We start from the raw sequence: 19,899 nt of genomic DNA, 5'->3' as shown, positions 1-19,899 counted from the left end.
GCCTGACTGTTTTACTTGTAGACAACAACTTCCAGAATGCCCCTGTTAGCATGCTCATTGGTTATGCTTTCAGGAGGATTCTGGGATTTCTGGTTTTTTTAAAAAAAATAAATTTCGCAGATTATGAATATTTGGTGTTGCTGGTTTCAACCCTACAGTTTTAACAATATAATAGATCAGCTCGAATTCAGACACATTCATTTCAACTTCAGTGTATTTCCACTGTCATATACACTTTTCTGTCTCTCTGTATGTGATGTTCTGTCCAGTCGAAACTGACCTACAACAACCCTAATAGGGTTTTCAAGATAAGTGAGATATTTAAGAAGTGGTTTTACAAGTTGTCACAATTCCACATGGCCCCTGATTGTTTCACCAAACTAGGAGCTCACGCTACATGCCCCTCAGCTGCCACCAGTTGATTTCATCAACAATACCTATTACAGTGGTGCCCCGCTTGACAGTTACCCCGCATGACGTCAAAATCGCTTTACGATGGTTTTTTTGCAATCCAATGGGTTTTTTTGCCTGACGTCGATTTTTCTGGCTCCAAAAATGGCTTCCCTCCCTTCGCAAAATGGCGGGTTTTTTACAGGGAATACAGCTGATTGGCGGTTCTCTATGGGCAATCTTCGCTTTACGATGAGGTATTTCCCCCATTGGAACACATTGACCGGTTTTCAATGCATTTCACTGGGGTTTTTACTTTCGCTTGACGACGATTTCGCATAACAGCGATTTTAACAGAACGCATTATCGTTGTCAAGCGGGGCACCACTGTATTAATAATAGAGGTCCAGGCCATATGCCACTTTAAAGGAACCAAATAGAAATTGTTTATTAACACAGCTGTTGACAGAACAAGCAATGCTGTTAACTATTAAACAAACATTCTTCTTTACTCAACTACCATTCTCCCGCCCAAACTCCACAGCTCTCTCAACTCTCTAACTCTCTAATTCTCCATCTCCAAACCCTATCTAAACCTTATCCTCCTGCTGCGGATTCTCTTATACCTCATGACTCCGCCCCTCCAGCACTCCCATTGGTCTATGCAAACAGCATATGAATATTCATGAACTCAGCGAATGCCATACCAAGTCCCACTTCCCCAGTGAGTGGAAATTCAAACTGTGTTCCCCAGAGTGCTACTCCATCACTCTATCCGCTGCATCACACCACAAGAGGAAATTCAAAATGGATTACAGCCTAAAAGCCATACAGTCCAAACAAAACTGTAGTAACCATTTCCAAAAAAACCAAACTCTCATTAATGGTATTTGTCTGCCCACAACAAGATCGTAATCAGGTAGAATAAACTTGCACATTATATTATGTGCATAATCTCTGTGCTATTCCTGCTTACGACCGTTCTGTAAGTTTCCTCATAGCTGCCTCGAGTCCCCTTACCAGGACAAAAGGGGCCTATCAATAAGACAAATAAATAAAATAGGACAGAAATAGTATTTCTGTACAGTATTTCCAATGAGTGGGTTGAGGCTGAGCTAGACATGTTTGCGTAAGTTTTCCTGCTGAACTGGCAATCTTATGAAGCACAGCTCTCCAGCTTTCTGGGCGAGAGTTGTTTTACTCCACCTGAAACAGGAGCAGACAACAGACAACATGGGGTCCTGCAGGTTCAAGGGACATTTCCCAGTCCCTTGTTGCCCCCATCATTGATACCAAATATGTAACCACACCAACAAAAAAGGAGCAATTTATCTTGAAAACTGTGTGCACAGGGTGCACACACCATATTTTCAAGGTGAATAGTGCTAAGAGAATTGCTTCCCCCTCTTTTTTTCTTTTTTCTATTTGTTGCTAATATTGCATCACTAAATTACAGCAGTTTCACAAAGGTGAGGGTAAACTACACACCCCTAATGGGTTCAAGGGCGGGCTAAACTGGCAAGTTCTACTTTGAAAGAGGCCTATGACAACTTGGGGTTGATCTTTTATCCCACGCTGCTTTTGAGGTCCCATTTTGGAGTGCTTTTTGACTGTTTTAGCTATGGTAGCATTTCATCTGCATGACTGTAATACATTGCATGTAGGACTGACTCTGAAAATGGTCTGGAAATGTCATGTTGTGCAAAATACAACGAACACAATTTGACTGTGGTGCCCCAGCAGTTGAATATTTCTTTCACAAGGTGCAATTGCAATTGCCTCCACTTTGCTGACTTTGAAACATAGGAAACCCTTTTTAAAAAATGAATAACACAGGGATTTTTAAAAATATATTGCAAAATGATATTAAGTAGTATGATCTTTATTAATTTTTGTTCTTGTTTTATGAGCACTAGTAGCAAGAACTTTACACTTTGGAGACCTGGCTTCCCATCCCCACTTGGCTGGGGACATTCATTCTTTGACCGCTGTTCCTCAGCCAAACCTGTTGTGAGGACAAAAATTGTGAGGATGTCCCTTACACTCAACACTGTTGTGAGCTCTTCAGAGGAAAGGTGTGATTTTAATATGTAACAGTGAAGTCTCTGATCGTCAACAGTTGTTTTAATTTTTCTATTATTTCTTTTAATGGTTCTGCTTCCCCTTGAAATCATTGCTAACGAGGTGTGTAATATAGTTGCTTCAAATAAATGAATATATAAAGTCATGTGTACTGTAAGCCTCAGGCTTTGTATTAGTCATAGGTGGCTCGTGACCAAGCTGGGAGGGGGCAGGGAACAGTGCCAAGAATTGTGTCATGTGAAGATTTGTAAGTAAAGCAGTCTACAGAGTTAAGGAACAGTCATTCCTGTGCATATTGTGGACATGTATGACACTCAGATGTGAGATCCATTTCTGCACTCGGGCTGCTGTATCATGTAAACAGATTTAGGATCATGCAGGGATTACAGCTACAGTTCAGACTACAGTTACAGCTCTTTATTCAGTACAGCTTTTATTAACAATTCTGCTTATCCTAAACTAAAGCTTTGATATTTCTGAATGTCATAAATATGCCAAATAGTAGAATTTCAAAGGCTAAATTGTGAATGAAGCATTTAAAATAAGTTTAGGTTTGATTTGAAAGGAAATTTTGCATATATTTCAGTTTCCCTCCAAATTTCTGTTGCGAGTAGGAGATTCCAGAAGAAAACCCAGTCTTCTCTATAACATTTCCAGAAATTGGACATTTCTAGTCCGATTACAGCTTGTGACAGCCTCTTTGGTCATCTCTCTACTGTCTTTCATGAGCCTGTTATATTTCACCCACCTGTATACATAACGTGGGCATTTAGATCTTGGGCCATCTTATCTCAAGAGTCACAAGTAAGGTACTTCAGATTTTTCTTTTTGCCCTCTGGCTTTCACTAAGACCTGGCTAAGGAATTTCTATCGATCATGAGGACCAATGTGACATTTTTCCCTCTGATCACAAAGGTCACTCTCTGGCTGGTAACAGCATCAAGTGACGGACCCACTGCCAGCCCCAAAAGCTCTGGTTACGTCCAGTTAATGGCCAGTCCACCCGTGACGAATTTGCACACAAAGGCAGCCCGCATCTCAAAAGCTTTGCACCCATATTGGCTCCGTTGAAATTAATGGGGCTTGGATTTTGACTTTAATTTGGCCTTAGGTTGTGGGGCTGGGGTGGGGGAGGGAATCCAGCAGGGAGCTCTTAATCCCAGCTCCATCTCTTTAGCGACTTATTTTATAGACCACACAGAAGATGGCGCAGAGAGATAAGGTGGCATTTTGTCAAGGAGGAGAGAATGAAAGCCAGCTAGCACGAAGGGTCTGTTTTGGAAAACACAGGTGCTGAGGGTAAACAGAGGCAGACTTTTGTCTAGACAGTGTGCTGCAGGTCTACGAAAGGGAACTGCCGAGACAGGGTAGATCTACTGCGTCCCTTGAATAATGGCTATTCATGAATATTAGCATTCAACATTTATATAGAAGCTGCACTTAAAAGAGACCAAACTGGCTAGACCAGTAGGGTGACTGACCTGACCTCTTCCGAACACTTTTATCAAAAGGGTGTGTATTCAGGGAGGATGAAGTCACTGGTGTTTTTATCTAAATGCTGTCTGCAATTTTTTTAAAAAAATCATTTTTAAAGTAATCTTTTGCTTTTTAGCTTTGGGCCAGAAGAGATCCTGTAGTGGGAAAGCGGGTTGATTTGTTGGCAGAGGGAGACATAAATATGAACGGTGTTGGTTTCAGTATCTGTTATGTGTAGGTTAAAATGTTCCAGGCAGAAATTAAATCATTTAAAAAAGAACAACCCTAAAATTAATTTGAGGGGATTCTGTAGTTTGCGTCGATCCTCTAACCAGAGTCATGCGCCTCCTGTTGATCCGGAAAACACAGTGTCAGTGGAACAAGAGGGATCTACCAACACTAATGCTTCCGTGGCATTAGTCCAGCTCCGGGACTGGAAGTGCAAACATGATCCTGTCCCTACTTAGTGTTGGGCAGAGAGGAAATGTATGGAGGCTATCTCCCTATTCTCCCCTCCTTGTATCTGTATTAAGGCAGCAAGTAGACTATTTTTATTTAACCATTTTTATTTTTAAAAACATATTTTAAAAATCGTTATGCTTTAATATTCAAAAATATTAAACATTTAAAAATATTAAACATTTAAAAATATTATTAACATTTAAAAATACTACCTTGCAAGCTGAATTTAAAAGATGGATTGGAAATAATTTAAGGAAACCAGTGAGAAGGAAATAATGCAATGGTGAGTGTTTGTTGCAGAAAGAAGGTCTTCTAATAGTATAGTATTTACCTAATTCACAAATTCAGCTGTATAGTGTGGAATTAAAGTTCTTCTTTGTGGCCTCTGTGAATCACACCCTGGGTGATTTGTGCCTGCGCGGAGCCTCATTGGATGATTCTAGAGCTTCTGCAGTACCAATAAACGCATTAGAATATGCCCCTCCCCACCTGTATAAGTAGCTTGGCGCCAAGTGTCCCCTTTCAGTTTCTTTCAACCGCCGCATTGAGAGCCTCATAATTCTGCTTCTGTGAGTAAAAGAGAAAGAGAGCTTATTCGTGATTCCTTCCTGTTATCAATCTTTTTCTTTTAAACTATTAGTTTAATTCATTATCATCAGAGATTTTTTTTCCTTTCCCCTTGCTCGGCCTCCAGCCGTAGCACCCTACCTTCAATCATTGGTTTGTCTCCTCAACTATTTCTCCTATTCATGGCCCCTTTGGGCCCATTTAAGCACTGCATTGTCTGTGATAATAAGATCCCACTTTCCGATGGACACGTTAAGTGCCTTTTCTGTTTGGAAGAACATCAAACTTCCTCCTGTACCCATTGCAAAAATTTTAAGCACAGAGTTCTTTGATCTCGCCTCTCAGGGCTAAAACTCCGACTTTGGGAACAATCCTTACAACCAGTTCAAATGGCCCAACCTCCCTGTAGGGCCAGTTCCTGAACCAAAGTAATGGAAAAAGCCGCTACTGAATCATCAAAACAACGTCTATTGGCTACACCAGCTCATTCCGATTCTCCATCTTCATCGTCTAAGACCTCAAAAACACACAAATTGAAACCCTCAATACCAAAGTCCTTGACTTCGAAAACAACTTCTAAATGTCAGAGACCTACTGAAACTGCTCCAGCTCCGGAGCCTGTTCCTCCTAGACGACCTAAACAGTCTAAGCCTACAGACATCCCACCACAACCACAACAACTCTCTGAATCAATTTCAGTCGGATCTCCCTCAGATGATGACAGACTTCCGTCTCATCAACCCTGTTCTCAGTCTCCAGAATGGGATGATAGAGTCAGCCTCTCCTCCCAGTCTATTTCTTCTAGCAGTCCTTCGGTTATTCCATTGCCCGAGGATTCCTATCCTGAACAGCTCAACACCGTTCCATATTCGATGCCCTCGGATCGCCCACCGATCTTTAACTAGAACCGTTGACATCAACAAACTCGATAGCCCACTTCATCGCATGTGGTTCAAACCCATGCTCAGCACGTGCATCGGGTTGCCATTTGCCCCGACCAGTGCTCTGCTCGACAAACTGCATCGACTAGTCGACCAGGTGTTTTACCCAGTTCGATAATACCATCTAGTAGTCGGCTTACCTCTCGACAATCATCGCTGTCGAAGCGGCCACATCACCGAGAGGTACCTATGCCTCAACCTGCTCCCCACTTGGTATTGAAAAAAACCTCAAACGTCGAGCAGATTTCATCCACACGTGAGGCTTTTGCAGCCCCAGGCTCCCGATACTTTCCTAGTACAATAGATGACAGAAATCACTCTTCACGTTTAGCATCACCAGCGTCCGTTTATTCTACTGCTATGCCATCTCATCAGTAACCTCCGTTTCAACATCACAGAGACACAGGCTCTGATATCAACAATCCTCGATATCCATCCTGGTCCATGGACACACGCTCCATTCCATTACATCAACACAGTTTCCGTCCTCAGGTAAATCCAAGTCATCAGCCCCGTCACCATTATGACACCGAGCTCTACACTGAGGTCCATCCCTACCAATCGAGGTCCGTCAAAGCTCAACCACAATCTTTCAGTGTCAACGATCCTCAACATTGACAGATGTCCATGGACATGCCACCTCCATCTTTTCCGACTCTTAACCGGCAGTACTACGAAACTCAGCCTCTCAACACCAAAGTCGATCGACAGTCCATGGCTCTGGCCATGGATCTCAGCCACAGACTCCATCAGTATTACTTACTTCTCCAGAGTCAGACATTGTTGATACCGACCCGCCGTCACCCGCAGAGGATTTCCAGACCTATGCCCAACTTATGATTCGCATGGCTAAATCCCTTGATCTGCAAATCCACTGACCATCGACAGAACTAGCCAATCATCTATATGATCCAATCTCTAAAAATACAACCAGTTCGGTACACATATCGATGTTGCCATCTCTCCTTAGTACTGCGCAGAGATCTTGGGCAAAACCAGCTTCTTCCCATACCATGTTTAAACAGATTGATAACCTCTATAGAATCCATGACCCAGGAGCCATATTCCTCCAAAAATAACCAGCTCCAAATTCTATATTTGTCGAAGCCTCTCAGTTGAGATCTCGACACCGACAATCTCTCATACCACCAAATAAAGACAGCAAACAAATAGTCTCCATGGGTAGATGGCTTTACTCTTCCGTAGCTTTCATCATGCAAGTCACTAATTATCAAGGAGCCATGGTAGCTTACCAGGGCTTCCTTTGGGCAACATGTCCCCTTTTATTGGATCCCTGCCAGAGGATAAAAAGATACTAGCACAAACCTTCCAACAAGAAGGTCTCTCCATTGCTAAACAACAAATGCTTTCCACCCGCCACACCGTAGACGCTACAGCCAAGTCCATGGCCACTTCATGATTTTTCCTGGCTCAGAATGGCCAGCTTAGCCAAGGATGCTCAGGCACGTATCAAAGACCTCCCCTTTGATGGAGCAGGTCTTTTCCATGCTGAAACTGACGAAATATTACAAAAGAAACGTTCAGCAGCCAGACGTTGGGGAGTTTACCCTTCCTACCAGCAACGTCCTCAGCAAAATCAATGGAAACGACCCTATAACTCATTCCAGAGGTTCCAAAGAGACCCTCCACGACAAACCTCTTACAATCCATACTTCAAAAACCAAAGAGCCAAAACCCAGCAATAGCCTGCCATCAACTTGAATGACCGGAAACCCAAACACTATGTTCGACATTCCTCTGACCGAGATCGCCACCCACCCCACAAACCCTGCCCTCTGGAAACACTTACCTGCGTGGGAATCCATCACCACAGAATTCAGGGCACTCTCCATAATCAAAAACGGCTACCGCATCCACTAATTTGAACTTCCTCCGACAGAACATGTCGTTACTCCTCCGTCACAACCCCTGCAAGAAGAAATAATGAATTTACTTCTCAAAGATGTCATACAACCCATCTATCAAAACAACACCGGGTTTTTTTCTTGCTATTTCACCGTCCCCAAGAAAGGCAGGAGTCTTGGCCCTATTCTAGATTAAACTTATTAAACAACTACATCGTCACCACAAAATTCCGCATGGTTACTCTAGAATCAGTTCTTCCCTTACTTTGAAAAAACGACTGGTTCATCGTCATAGACCTAAGAGATGCTTACTTTCATATTGCAATACATTCCACACACCGAAATTTCCTTCATTTCCAACTTGGATCACAAACATACCAGTTCAAAAGACTCCCATTCGGCCTTGCAACAGCTCTGAGAGTGTTCACCAAGTGCATGGCGCCGGTAGCCGCCTATCTCAGACTTCAAAACATTTTCGTCTTTCCATATATCAATGACTGGCTCCTTGTAGCACACTCCTACTGCAAAGCTCGATGAGACACCCGTTTCACCCTCCCCCTTCTTCGCGATCTCAGTCTAACTATCAATGAACAAAAATCAACATTAAAACCTAAAGGACTATACATTTCATAAGTGCGCTCAAAGACGCCACACGAGCTCGCGCGTTCCTCCCTGGAGAAAAGAGACAAAATCTCTTCACTTTGCGGCTTCACTCCGCATGCCTTTATAGCTGCCTTAACGGTGCAATGAGTTCTAGGCACCATGGCCTCTATGACGTCAGTTGTACAAAATGTGCGTTTGAAAATGAGGTCTCTTCAATCCTGGTTTCTGGCCCTATTCGATCCACTAACAGACTCTCCCCACATACTCCTAAGAGTCACTCCAGAATTGGCCTCTCAACTTCAATTGTGGCATTGCCGCCTTTCTATCAGGTGACCATTCCAACAACCTCACCTGCGAATACAAGTCACTACCAACGCCAGTCGCTCCAAATGAGTTGGAGCTACTAGCTGTCATAAAGGCCTGCAAGGCTTTCAGAAACCTTCTTGTAGGAAAAATGGTACAGATCACCACCAACAACACCACGGTTATGTACTACATCCTAAAACAAGGTGGCACCCACTCCCCAAGTCTCCTCTACCTAGCGGTTGACCTCTGGGAGTGGTGTCTGCAACAACATATCTGTCTCACAGCCTTACACATCACTGGTCAAGACAACAACCTAGCAGACTCGCTCAGCTGTACAGATGTCCAAGTTCACGAGTGGGAACTAGATCAATCAGTATTCCATCCAACTATGCCGAAAATGGGGCACACCAACTCTCGATCTCTTTGCCTCCTGAGCGAATTGGAAATGCCAACTGAATTGCTCCTGAGCAGGAATAGCAAAACATTCCCAGGGAGACGCGTTTGTCGGCTGTTGGCCCAAGACTGTTACCTACCTTTACAGGTGGGTAACCTGTCGATTCATAGCATCACTCAGGTACATAGTACAAATACTTTTCTATCTCTGACTCCTGGCCTCCTCCTCTTTTGTACTCCTGGGGAGGGAAAGATAAGTGTCACAGTAGGTTGGAACTGATCGTACAAGGCCCACACAACTTGGTTTAGGCCTGCATGCTTTCAGACCACAGTATTCTTTCTTCCTTCCTTTTCCCGTCAGCCACATATTTCTAGTCACGATCACGGATCCTTTCCATTCTTGTCCTTTGCTCTGATTTGCACCTCAAAGTCCTAATTTATTTGAAAACCAGAATACAGTGGTGCTTCGCTTAGCGATGTTAATCCATGCAGCAAAAATCGCTGCTAACCGAAAACATCACTAAGCAATTTTTAAAAGCCCATAGGAATGCATTGAAACCCCTTCAATGTGTTCCTATGGGCAAAAAACTCACCTTTAAGCGAATATCCTCCATACGGCGGCCATTTTCGCTGCCCGGTATGCGAGGAATCTGTCCCAAAACACAGCAGGCGGCCATGTTTTTTCCCCGGCAGCCATTTTGGAACCGCCAATCAGCTGTAGGGAAAAGATCGCTATGCGATAATTGGCAAGCGAAACAGCTTACCGATCATCTCAAAGTGATTTTTTCCTATTTAAAACATCGCAATGCGATCGCTTTTTCGATCGCAAATTCTTCGTTGCTAAGCGGTTTCGTCATTAAACGGGGCGCTCGTTAAGTGAGGCATCACTCTACTGGGAAATATTTCTTAATCTATTTTTTAAAGGATGGAATTTGAGTGCCTCTTGAGTGAGAATTCTGAAAATTACTTTTGGTACAGAAAATTATTTGTGGTACATGGTATAATTACTTAGCTCCATAGGTCTATGATCCTTTCAGGCTCTTCATTATGCCATTTAAGCTGTACTTCTACTTAATTGAATTGCTAGCTACAACTGCCACTTAATTTACCCATAACATTTTAATGCTGATGTATTAGCGATCTCAATAGAGGAATGTTCCAAACCACAAATTGATATTATCAGCTGTCTGCTGCCATCTACAATCTGTGGTGTAATAGAAGGCAGGAAGAGAGTTTGTATGATCAAAAGATCCCATTTTTCAAAAGATCCATTTTTATGTCGTTTTGGTGCTTACCTTAAAATATATCTGGCCGTAAAACACCAGGACTGGTTCCGATGACTACTCCATAGACAGCAAAACAGAAGATGCATGCTAGAGAAAGATCCAGGGCTTAACCTGCCAAGATGGGAATGAGGAATGCAGATAATTAAAACAGAAAAATGACTTGTGGGAGAGGAATAAGAAAAGCAGAGAGGCCAAGATCAAAATGATTAACTGTTTTTCTTTCCTGCCCTGCTTTCTAGTCCCTTTGTGAGTTAAGGCTAATCATTTTAACATTAAACGGTCCCTTGTGTCTTTTGTCCTTTCTCTGACAATTTAGACCCCTGGGCAAAAATCTTCCTTTACTAGGCTTGTAACTGTTCAGTAACTTCAGAATTTGGCCTTTGATGCAAAATTGCTACATGGCATTGAGCATGAACTATCCAGTACTAAGCAGTCCAGTATCCTCAAAAAACTGTAGACAAATTTGCTTGATGTTTATGTAAGTTGCCAAGTCTGTCTGTCTGTCTGTCTGTCTGTCTGTCTGTCTGTCTGTCTGTCTGTGTCTGTCTCTCTTTCTTTCTTTCTTTCTTTCTTTCTTTCTTTCTTTCTTTCTTTCTTTCTTTCTTTCTTTCTTTCTTTCTTTCTTTCTTTCTTTCTTTCTTTCTTTCTTTCTTTGCTGCCTGCCTGTCTGTTGTAGCACAGCCTATGCACAAACAGACTTTAAAGGGAAATCCATCTGTACGTGGGCTGCAACCAAAGTTTTGGCTCTTAAGAAAGATTAAAAGAAATACCTCAACATCTATGGGCTAGATTTTTGGACCATATACATGGGGAGTTTGGGAATGAACTCATAATATCCAGCTGCCTTTAGGAGCTCTGGTCTTTCTACAAAGTATTAAAACAATAATGGGGTAGCTGAAACAAGTGTTCTGGCCAGTAGTAATCTTCTTGAAAGCTGAGCCAGCTACAGCCACTCCAAAGTACAGTGTAGCCTAGTGCTGTAGTTTGTGATAATTGCTCTGGACACTGGTAATAAGGAAAAAAGGAAACTGACTGTTTGTTATTTAGGGAAACACATGTATGGATAGTACAGGATGATTCCCAGTGTGGTGCAGTGTATAGAGTGACAGACTAGAACTATGGAGAACAGCGTATAAGGCTATAAGTAGGTTCCAGCTTGATGGCACAGAACACATACATACGTAGTTATTGTTAGCTGGCTGGATAGCTGAGTTTGGTATCTGGTTGGGAGCTCAATATCCTACTGTGCCACCTGGGAGAGGAGCCAGCCCTGGTAACCTTGGGCAAGCTGCACAATCCCAGGGTGTCCCCAGAATAAGGAAATGGTAAATCACTTCTGAGTACTCTCTACCTAGAAAACACTGGAAAGGGTTGCCATAAATCAGAGTTGATCTGATGGCACACAATTATTATTGTTATGTCAATTATTTTCAAATTGGTGTACTGTTGTAATTAATTGTTGCATTGTCTTTGTTGGGAACCACTTTAGATTCCACGAGGAAAGGCAGTATATAAATGCTTGAGTAAATGAATATTTCAGTATAACTCCATTCTTTGTAACTCCATTCAACAAGAGGAAGGCATAGAAAATGGGAACAGGGAAAGGGCAGACACACAGCTTTCTAGAAGTCTACATCCTTCCCAGTCCAGCTCAGGTTAAACCTAATTGCAACACCAGACTGACCCTAGTGCACTTTTACATCATCAAAACCTTTCTGCCTCACATCAGGTGTATCTTGTGTATGTTCTCCTCCAATATATGGTACTGTGTGAGGGAGTAGCTATGAGTGGGGGGAATTGAATCAGCAAATGCCTTGCTTACAACTTCCAGTTATGCAGTTGGAATGCTGTGGTTACGATAAATGCATTTAATTAGAAAGAAATGTTTACATCTCCTATTCAGTTATTGTTCTTACCAATGTCCTTCCGAGAGACTTTGCCAGAAGAAACAGTCCCCAACTTTCATCCTCTAATTATATGTGTGTTAATTGAGTGTTCCTGCTCTCTCAAACAATGCACAAATATAAGAATATCAGACCTGTTTTAGTGAAATCCTGTTAAAATGCTCCTAGGCATATTATGTTGGTTTTTCAAAAAAGTAGTTTGAATCTTGGTTTAGCTTTCTTCTCCTTTTTTGAGATGACTGGAGAAACCCTCTTGAAGGAACCCAGTTATGTCTCCAACCTGTTTCAGTCGGCTTCTGTTTTGGCTCTGGCCTAACTAGGCTGTGTCTGTCAAAGAAAACAGTCATAGTCACTATGCTCAGAACCAACTGAAGCATGGAAATAGGGTTGTGATGCTCCCACATGTTTCTTCAGATATCTCAGCTGGAGCCCTGTGGGTGGGTGCAAAACCTTCCCGAACTTGGTGCCCTCTGGGTATTTTGCACTTGGATTTCCATCATCCCTAGCCAGTGGGAAAGTTGAGAGCTGTACACTCCCACATTGGAAGACAACCTGGTTGAGGAAGGGTGGTGTAAACACAGCAATGATTCTAGGGACCGAAGTAGATGTGATAGTCAAAGGAGCTTAAAACAAAATGTGCTCAATTTTGAGATTCAAAAGGAGGTACAAATAAAGGATCCTGAAACTTCCTCACAATTCCTCCTGATGTGAATGCTTCTTTTCTCCACCTTTTTCTCTCAGATTCCTTTTGGAGAGGGAGCTTGATGGAGGAGAAAGGCGGCTTGAGGAAGAAATTTGTGGGGAGATAAACTGTGTGCAGGGCAGGAGGAGTGTAAAAACACTCTTCCTGCATATTCCTTTTGACCAACAAAATTAACTGTGGCCTACCTAGTTCATGTGCATTTAGGGCACACCTGGGTTTGAACAGCCAGATTTGCCACAGTTATGTGTAATTTACCTCAGACTCCTAAGTGATTGGGTAGACAGCCTACCCTGTGAGACTCTTTATCCCTCAAGTTTTATTGTTTTGCACACAGAGTATTTTATTTTTAAAAAAATCTATTATATATTCCCCTAAATTAAAACCGTATCTTCCATTCAAGTAGAATCTTTTTTGAAGGATTTTGTATACTTTTTCCTAAGTAACCTCTTGATAGGACAAATGCAAGAGTGGGTGATCCCTTTAATTGGACCAATAAAAATAAAACAAATAGCAAGCTGTCATGGATGAAATCCACTTCCTCAGGCTCTAAGCACACCTGATTCATGGATGGTGCAAAAAAAAAAAAGATTGTCCAGAAATTGATGTTGTATGTGTATTTGGCAAAAATAGCCAATTCTTCTTGTGGGGCTGGATCTCTTACTGTCTGTGTGGCAAGCTTTGGGATTTTTACACCCTGGCTCTTGAGACCAAAAGGCTGCCAACTTACTTTGTGATCACCTCCCCACATTTTCTCACATCGTTTGCTTGAAACAAAGTTTCCGTTAGCTGTGGGGGTGGAGAAAGACAAAGACACAACAACTTTCAGCACAAGTCAGGGCCCACAATTTGGTTCATTCATCAGGTATAAACAGCCAATTGTGCCATACGGAATGTGAGCTTAATGTTTTCACCTGGAGAGCATAAGTTCATGCTCTGGTTATCTCTGGTTGATATGAAGAATTCACGTGGCTGGTGTTGAAAGTCCACTCTGTTTTGTAGGTGGTACTGTATCCGGATATCAATGGTATCTTATATAATCTAGAACGAGAAAAGGAAAGGGCCCGATCTGGTCCTGAAGAATGCAGGAGTGGATGATACCTCTTGATAAGAGTAATTAAGAAAAGGAATTGTGAAACATTGTTTGAATTTCACTTCTGCCGCTGATCGGCAAATCAATTGGACCTGACGATGGGTTTGTTGTAGCCCTTGGAATATTATGCCAAATAAAACTTTTAATATATAAGGTACCACAGGATTCTTTATTAGTTTTGCCCCATGCTCTATGAGCCTCTGTTTTCTCCACATGCAATCCAGAGGATAAAAAAATACTGACCTAACATATAGCGTTATAAGTATTTCTAGATAGCCTTTATACTAGTGTAAAGATTTTGGAAGATGTGTGAAAAATGTAAAATAGTATCCAAGCAAGTTATATAAATGCTCAGTTTGATTTGAAAATCAGGCTTCATTACGGATCAGCTATTTTAATCCCCAGATCAAAGCTTTATTATTTCTACTAGTACTGAAGTTTCTGAGGGGAAAAAAAGATGAGACTATTAATGAAACTCTTTTTTTAAAAAAAACCTGCAACTATACACCAATTTAGATGGCTGGGGGATTCTGGGAATTAGAGTCGAAAAGGATGATGTTTCCAAGCTGAATTAAATCTACAAGCCCCATCCTTGATTTTTCCTATGTCTACTCTCCAATATTCTGTTCTCTAATAAAATTCTTTGAAAAGAAAAGGTTAAGGGGGGGCACCACAACCTGAAAGGGGATGTCCCTCCCTTGGCATGTGTGTACTATGTATTGAGTGATTATGGTGCACTTTTGTTGTGTATGTTCTTAATATCTATGGGAAGATTTCCCGCTCCATCTCAAACAATAATGCTGAAGGTGGAAGGGGCTATTTTTACATGCTAGTTTATTTTCACACTTCTCCCATGATTTTCCCGAAAGCAGCAAAACTGTTGAGGGGGAAATCAAACACAATGGGGTCTGAGGCACTCAGAGGTAGACACAATGGGGCAGACAGAAATGTGACACAGGTCATATACTCACTGCTGTTTAACTCACAGCTGTTTATATGAGCACTCTTGGGAGTTACTGAGCAGAAAAACGGGGGCGGTTTTCTTTGTTTTTGAGGTGAAAAATGAAACTTGGTCTTGTTTTGCCTCCTTCATTGTTTACTTGCAGCAAGACTTTAAAGCTGGCCTGACCATGTTTGTAGTGGAACTGAACAGGCAAAGCTGTGCTTCCTCTAATATTCTGAAACCAGTTCAAGAAAATATTTACTGACCTATATGCCTATTTTTATTTATTTATTTTATTTATTTAGATTTATACCCTGCCCATCTAGACCAAAGGTCCACTCCAGGTGGCAATTATGAGGGTGGTTGCTGACTTCTTTTGTGTCTCTTGAGTTAGTATGAGGTTGTTTGGATTCCTGGGCATGAAGACAGGTTTTATATGAAAGAGGGTGTTAGTGTAACTGCTGTTGATAATCACCAAAGCCTCCCTTTCATTTCTTTACGTGGTTCCTGAGGGAATGGATATTTGGGCCACTGCTGGTTCCCCCAATATGATTTATTTTCTCTCCCTCTCAGCACTCTGACAATACTTCCTCCAGCCATTCTAGTGGGCAAAAAAGTGAGTTCTGTCAACAGGACCCCTTGGTATTGTTGGAGATTATAATCTCACAGGCTGTCTTCTAGCTTGTTTGATTGCAAGGGACCTTTATAGGTTGGGGGTAGCCGTCAATCTGCCCAGCATTAACCAATAGTTTTCACCTGTGTTCTAAAGAGAGCTCCACTTCTCTGCTGAGAATTGCTTTCCTCAGAAAGTCTGTTAATGATCATTGATGGTAGTTGGTAGAAAATGTCTGTTGTTAGTCTATTGAAGAGCAGCCATGTTGTTAGTTTGTTGTTAACATATTTACATTTGTAAGTAAATAGAACATTTTTATTCTCAGTCTATACTAATGCCTCAGAATGAGTAAATGAGACGAAGTGCCAGTTAATGAGAAATGGGGTGGACTATCTGGGAACTAGTAACTATTCTCTCTGAACTGCTGAGGAAAGCTAACCAGAGAATTTCAGAATTCTGCAACAGATGCTGTATTGTCAAATCTAAGCACAGTAGCCATTTGTTTGGTGTGGCCCTCGGGGCCCTGGACCTGCAAAGGGAAGCCTTATGAGCACTATTAGATTCCTGTATTGAGCAGAACTAGAGATGGGGGTATACGAATACGAATATCCACGCACAGGTGGCTTTAACGCGGGTCCAGCCCCATGGGGCTGGACGGTCCACTCACTAATCCACCGTGGACGCGGACACTGCGATTCTACTAATGGCACTGCAGCGCGCAATCCGTGCGCCACTCTTTAACTTTGCAGCGATGCTTGTCCTCCCGCCTCCTGCCAGTATACAAATACGAATACCCTCATCTCTAAGCAGGACTCAATGGCCCTATAGGCCTCTTCTAACTCAATTATTCTATGATATGGAGAACTCAAACCCCAAATACATAAGTGTGGACGGACAGTCTCGCAGAGACCATACGTGCATACAGATTGCTGCTGCATGGTTGAACAAAAGCTGTGCTGCGTGTTGAACAGACTTTTGGGGAGTGGGGTTTATCCATGTTGATCTGTCGCACCAAGAAAATGTCAGAGAGTCTTTTGACACCTTGGAAGATGGACAGGCCTTGTTAGGCATTAGCTTTCATGGAGGACATCCTGTTCATCAGAGGCACCTATCAGACACTTGGTCATCTGTCAGTAGGTCTTCGTTTCAGAACCAGTAGAGTTAGTTTATTCACCCAGGGATTTTAAATGGATTACCCGGCTAAGAAGCAGAGAAGACGTTTTTATTCTCTTGTATAAATGTAACCTTTGAGGGAAAGCAATGCAAGTGCAAACCTACCTCTCTTCTTAATTACCTTCCCCGAGGAAATGGTTGAGACTGCCAGCAGCAAGACTGACTCAGACATGAAGGAATGAGTTATTGGGGGGGGGGGAGTGCAGTCTCTGTGTAGAGGCACTGAAAAGGAGTGCATGTGTGTGCATGTGCAACAAGGACACACATGCACACACACACACAAAATACATATGGTGGGTCAGAGAGAATCCTTTTCTTTGTCTTTGTCTATACTTTGGCTTCAACTTTGTTCTTATTTTCCCCCTTCCAGTATTTAGTAAATTTATATTGAAAAGGTCTTGAAACTCAAAGCAGCATTAGCAGACCTTTTTCCTCCCTGTACAGTATTTTAACCTCAAACTACCCAAAGAGCGCTATTCTAATTTATAGGATTAGACCCACATAGTAGCAAATTTAACATTTAAAATAGTAAATAGCCAGATTTGTTTTTTTTTAATTAAAGAATTTTTAATTAGAAAAAGATTAAGATACAGAGTAAATATCTTATCAGCTGCAAAAAATAATATGATGGTGTGGGTGAGCCTCCCAGGTGCTAATGAAACGCTGAAAGGATGAAGATATTTAGGGAAGAGCAGGCCAGCAATCTTTGATACTTGTATTCAATATTAAATATAGATTGTATTCTGAGGCTGCCTTTCAACTCGTATCAAGCATTATTGGTTGTGATGGCTTTATTCTACAGAGTAAACAGTGGTTTGTTTTTTACTGTTTTTGCTATACAGTACAATGAACAGTGCTTTGTTACTTTATGTCCAAATGAATCTGGATGTAAAAGTAACTTACTGATTTCCTTTCATGGGTCCTAAGGGATAGATAATGTTTGCCTAGCTGAATAATATATATAACATATTTCTCCTAGGAGAGCAGTTCCCAGCTTTGGAGCACAGATGTTCTTTGAACTGCAACAGTTAGTGGTGAAGGTTTCTGGGAGTTGCTGTCCAAGAACATCTGGGGAGAATCGCTGTCCTAAGAGATGATGTTGGATTGCAGCTTTCACCGGACAATGTAATCAATGGAGAGGAATGCAGAGAGCGGAGCCCCATACTTTGCCTACTCTAATTAAATTTAACACGCACAGTCTAAAGCACAGCTTTCTCCAACTTGGTACGTCCTTTTGGCCACACTGTCTGGGGATGATGGGAGTCTCAACAATTTTGGAGGACGTTCAGCAGGGGAAAGCTCAAAATGGTTCATTGCTGAGTCACACAAGTTGCTCAACTTTGATGAGGCAAGAGAGAGGAGAAACATTGCGAGCTGACAGGAATGAAATGCCAAACATCTACTCCATAACAATTATGTTAAACTTCAAGTAATCAAAATAAACATGGTAACCATTCATAACCATCATCGGTGATAATCAGCTAGCCTCATATTCACTGTTCCTTTGCATAGAGATGACACTTTTTGTCCTGCGTAGAAGAGAAAATACGTGATAATATTGTACATATTAGAAGAATTAATTCTTGATGTTGTGACTGGTACTATTAAGCCTGGTATTTAAATTTGGGTGTGAAGTAGCAAGGAGAACAAACCTATCAGTTCTAAAGGAAATCAACCCTGAATGCTCACTGGAAGGACAGATCCTGAAGCTGAGGCTCCAGTACTTTGGCCACCTCATGAGAAGAGGTGGAAAAGACCTTGATGTTAGGAAAGTGTGACGGCAAGAGGAGAAGGGGATGACAGAGGATGAGATGGCTGGACAGTGTCTGCGAAGCAACCAACATGAAATTGACACAACTACGGGAGGCAGTGGAGGATAGGAGGGCCTGGCGTACTCTGGTTCATGGGCTCACGAAGAGTCGGACACGGCTAAATGACTAAACGAACGAACGAACGAACGTGAAGTAGCCACCACCCATTAACGGACCCTGATTATAGGATATGATCCTTGAATTTGTGTTTCTCATAATGGCATCTTACTGTATTTGAACAGAAAATCCACATTGACAAAATCTCATGATGTTAAGAGTTGAAGAGTCTTTTCTTTCTTTCTTTCTTTCTTTCTTTGTTTCCTTCCTTCCTTCCTTCCTTCCTTCCTTCCTTCCTTCCTTCCTTCCTTCCTTCCTTCTTTCTTTCTTTCTTTCTTTCTTTCTTTCTTTCTTTCTTTCTTTCTTTCTTTCTTTCTTTCTTTCGCCACCACACCATGTGTATTATATTGTGTGTGTTTGTGTGTTTAGTGGATCCCTAAGATCTGCCATCTGGAGTTGGTAGAATATGGAAGAATTCAATAATTAGAATTAAATAGTCAAAGAAGTTTGAGCTCAGGCATTGTCCTGTTTGTTTCTTCTCTAATATTAAAGCTGCTCAGTGTACTGTATCAGTTAGAATGTTGGCTTAGGATTTATTCCATCTAACTAACAAACAAATATTTAAAAATATATACACTGTTGGAAAGAAAGTGGAAAGACCATGAGACTGAAGTCATAGCAATGTGGCCTTATTCTTCTGAATACCTAAAATGTCTGGGAACTCCCTTCCTTGTGTTCCTCCTTGCTTCTTTCATATCTGCTTTCCCTGAGTGACTGGCTGCCTGGGTGGGGTTTTTAATTGCTTGTTGTACCTTATGGCTTTGAGTGTGTGTTACATATGTTCTTTAGTATGGTATTTGATCCTTTTTAGTATTTCTATTCTCACGGTTGTTGGCTTTAAATACTATTTTTTAAGGATATAAGCCATCTTGGCTCCTTTTAGGGTTAGTGAACTATGTGCCCTCATGTGATCCAACTTTCTTACAGTTTCATAAAGATAAAGGTAACATTACACTATTCCCCAATCTCTCTTTCTTACCTAAACTGGTTTCTGAGTTCCATTTGAATCAGCCCTTGGTGAATCCGACATTTCCCCCTGCATCTGCTTTAGAATTCGAAAAGTCACTCCACACTTTGGAGACCCATAAGGCCTTGCCTTTTACACTTCTAGAACAAGAGACTTCCAAAAAGTCCACCATACTTTTTGTTAGCTTGTTGTTTAGTCGTTAAGTCA

At 41.7% G+C, this 19,899-nt stretch overlaps 1 protein-coding gene and 1 long non-coding RNA gene across 36 annotated transcripts in view; one reads left to right on the top strand and one right to left on the bottom strand.

Annotated features, from left to right (window-relative positions):
• LOC140704068 (uncharacterized) overlaps nucleotides 1-19,899 on the top strand; it is a 342,640-nt gene that overhangs the window by 249,957 nt on the left and 72,784 nt on the right. The gene's annotated exons all lie outside the window — the stretch shown is intronic.
• LOC110087022 (uncharacterized) lies at nucleotides 1,622-8,996 on the bottom strand. Its single transcript, XR_013540272.1, has 2 exons — nucleotides 7,729-8,996; nucleotides 1,622-4,977 (listed from the first exon to the last, which is right to left on the bottom strand). It is a non-coding gene; the product is annotated as an uncharacterized LOC110087022 (long non-coding RNA).

This window comes from Pogona vitticeps, chromosome 1 (assembly GCF_051106095.1).
Source record: "Pogona vitticeps strain Pit_001003342236 chromosome 1, PviZW2.1, whole genome shotgun sequence".
Taxonomy (NCBI): domain Eukaryota; kingdom Metazoa; phylum Chordata; class Lepidosauria; order Squamata; family Agamidae; genus Pogona; species Pogona vitticeps.
The sequence above is the reverse complement of the archived record's forward strand: the minus strand, read 5'-3'. Positions and strand labels throughout refer to the sequence as shown.